This window comes from Macaca nemestrina, chromosome 7, assembly GCF_043159975.1.
Source record: "Macaca nemestrina isolate mMacNem1 chromosome 7, mMacNem.hap1, whole genome shotgun sequence".
NCBI lineage: Eukaryota > Metazoa > Chordata > Mammalia > Primates > Cercopithecidae > Macaca > Macaca nemestrina.
The window spans coordinates 105,807,017-105,810,527 of NC_092131.1; the positions used below are offsets into that span (position 1 = coordinate 105,807,017).

Sequence of the window (3,511 nt, forward strand, 5' to 3'; positions counted from 1 at the left end):
GAGGAATTTGTAAGCTCTTCTCTATCTCCTCCCTAACAAAGCACCATCTCTTGCATAACAGGCAATCAATGCATAACATTGATTCTAAGATGAAGCACTGTCCCTTTAAGTTCCTGAGGCCCAAATTCTTGAAATCTCTTTTTAATTTTAAGGTAACCATTAGGGGCTTTGTCGAGGAAGGATGACAGGAGTAATCACCCGAAAACAGATTTCTAGGTAATTTATACTTAGTCAATCCAAACCTAATTCCTGGGTGACCTATATTGTGCCTAAGGAGGCTGAAATAATCATGTATTTACCCTTTACCCTGAAATTAGATGGTACTTACTATGCAATTACCCAGCCACTAAGTGACAATTACCATGTAATTAAATGGTCAGTGGTTACCATATTATTAAATAGCATTGACATGATATTCATTCCACAGAACCTTGTACAGTGGTCACAGAATTAAACTCCCCACCAAGAAATTACAGCCATTCCTGGGAAGATCTGTTCTTTGCTTGGGTGGCTTATCTAGCTGGCAAAAATCCGAGTGCCACATGCCTCAGAGGGAGCCTGGAAATAGTGAACACTGGGCTCAGATATAACATGATCTCTTAGGCACAGGCCTCTCATTAGACCAGAAGAGCACCTCTGAAGCCCAGCTCCAGTCCAAAGCTAGGATATCTGGCCAAATTCCACCATCCTTCTCCAAGAACATGATGTAAAGGAGTAGAAGACATCATGTTCATTCTTTCCTGGATGTGATACCTACCCAGGCGCAAAAGATGCTGGGAGAGCTTGGAGCCCTGAGTAAAGAAAAGTCCTTGGGATGACTGATTCCATCTGGGAGAAATAGTCACCAAATCTTTAATACAAACACAAGCTGCCTCCTTTGTTCCATAAAGACAGGACCTTTATCTGCCTTGTTTTTTTGTCTTATCACCAATACCATTCTTGGCACATTGTAGATGCTCAATAAATATTAGTTGAATGAATTGAATTGATTGTTATGCATCTACTACATGCCAGGCACTCTGAATTGAAACATTTTAAGGACAATGTGAGGTCCTCATGGAGTCTCAGAAAGGCTGAATCACTTGCCCAAGGTTGTAAAACAACCAGGGGGTGGCAGGTGTAAGACTAAATGCGTGACACCCCAACCTCAGCCACATACACTCTCAAACCACCCTGGGAAGTTAAACATCTGTGGAAGGCGGTAGGTGCAGAGCAGCCTGGCCAGACATGGAGGCCAGCCCGCATATGGCTGCAGCCCAGGAGCCTGAGTTGGGGGCCGAGTGAGCCATAGACAGAGTAGGAGGCCAATGGCCATCAGCATGGGGTGGGGGATGTGATGACTGTGGCCACAGCAGACACTATAGAGAAAGACAACTTCACACTATCCTTCTCCTCTGCCTCAGTGGCAGAATTTGATGCTGTGGTTGGATATTTAGAGAACATTATCATGGATAAGTTCCAGTTATTGCAGAGAAATTCCAGGGGACAGTACTACCAAGAGTTTGAAGACATGAAAGAGAATAAACTCACCCACACACCTATTTTTAATGAATGGATTTCTTTGGTAGAAAACTATCTTGAAGAACAGCTGCTGGAGTGGATTCTTGGATTCAATATGGCAGCCTTCATTGCAAGGTTACACACCATGAGGGGTGGATCACACATTCCACATGCTGCTCACATTTACAGATTGCCTAACTTTTAGAAAAATATTTCTGGACTACAATGCAGAAAAAGAAGGCCAGTGACTGGATTTAAGCAGTGGTATAAGTGCCAACTTCAATGTACAAATCATCCTCTATGTCAGCCTCCCAAAACAATCTGCAGCATCAGATCCCACCTCCAGACAATGAATGGGATCATGCTAATGTCACCAGCCGGATATGCTCAGAGAAGTTTCAGCCACTGATGACTGAGGAATACATCTTGGAAAGACTGCCTCTTTTCTGCAGCTCTTTCTTAAGTATTCATGTATCAAAACCAAAATAGCCTAATCCTCCAGAACAGCTTCTCCTAAAACACTTTGTTGTGTTCAGTAACCCTAGTACACTTCCCCAAGTGCTCAGAGTAATCCTAGTACTCCTTCCCATCCCAAGTAGGCACTTCCCTCAGGTGCTTCTGGGTCAGAATCCTTTGAGGGCCCCTTTCCCCAGCATACATATTGGCATGTCAACAATGTGGAATAATCCACCATCACAAATTCTTTGACCCAGGCCTTGCATGAACCTTTTTGTGCACTTACAGAGAGAGAGAGATGGAGTCTCACTCTGTTGCCAGACTAGAGTGCAATGGCACAATCTCGGCTCATTGCAACCTCCACCTCCCAGGTTCAAGCGATTCTCCTGCGTCAGCCTCCCAAGTAGCTGGGACTACAGGTGCCTGCCACCACATGCAGCTAATTTTTGTATTTTTAGTGGAGATGGGGTTCCACCATGTTGGCCAGATGGTCTTGATCTCTCGACCTCGTGATCTGCCTGCCTCGGCCTCCCAAAGTGCTGGGATTACAGGCATGAGCCATGGAGCCCAGCCACAGCTCTTTTTCACATGGGTCAGAGTTTCAGTCCATCAGCTTCAGTGGAGTTTTTTACTATTTTGTAGCAGCATTTATCTAGGGTGGAACTCAAGCCAGCTGACTAGCTTGAGATTTCTGGATCTCCTGTGATCCCAGTTTGTCTTGGCTGTAGGAATCTACGAAGAGAGTGACCCTTTATTTAAAAACTACATGTGAAAAATAAATTCCTAGTCTTACATTTACAGTTCTGTATCACCATGTCTTCTGCTGGTCCTGATGTAGTTCCACTGTTTCCAGAAGACTTTTTTAAGCATTATATTTCTAAAAAATATGGGTTTTTTTTGAGACAGAGTCTTGCTCTGCCACCAAGCTGGAGTGAAGTGGCATGATCTCGGCTCACTGCAACCTCTGCCTCCTGGGTTCAAGTGATTCTCCTGCCTCAGTTACCGGAGTAGCTGGGATTACAGGTAGGTGCCACCACGCCCAGCTAATTTTTGTATTTTTTTTTTTAAGTAGAGATGAGGTTTCACCATGTTGGCCAGGATGGTCTTGATCTCTTGATCCACCTGCCTCGGCCTCCCAAAGTGCTGGGATTACAGGCATGAGCCATCGTGCCTGGCCCTAAAAAATATTTTTGTAGATGAAGAATCAGGCTAACCCGGTGAATATGATCTTGCAATTTCCATGATTACCCACTTAAAGATCAAAATATGTGCTGTGTGCTTTTTATAGTTGTTAGTGCTATGAAGGCAAAAATGCCTTCTACGCTGGCATTAATTCCTATTTAACTAGGCACCAATGAATTCATGCTGTGTGCTAGAAATCAGCTAAATCAGTATCCTGTTCTTAGAGCACATTAAATGTGTCTATGCACGTTTGCTGAAAATCCTTTCTGTATAAACCAGTTTAAGTTTTCTGTAGGGTAGGTAGGAACTCTAACTTCCTATTCCTGTCAAAATTCTCTCCTACTGAGATGGTGTTCCACTGGTTGAGCTCTGC

The 3,511-nt window shown here is 43.9% G+C and overlaps 1 pseudogene; it reads left to right on the forward strand.

Annotated features, from left to right (window-relative positions):
* Nucleotides 1-1,336: 1,336 nt before the first annotated feature.
* On the forward strand, nt 1,337-1,989 carry LOC105488377 (ADP-ribosylation factor-like protein 2-binding protein; annotated as a pseudogene).
* The last annotated feature ends 1,522 nt before the right edge of the window (nt 1,990-3,511 follow it).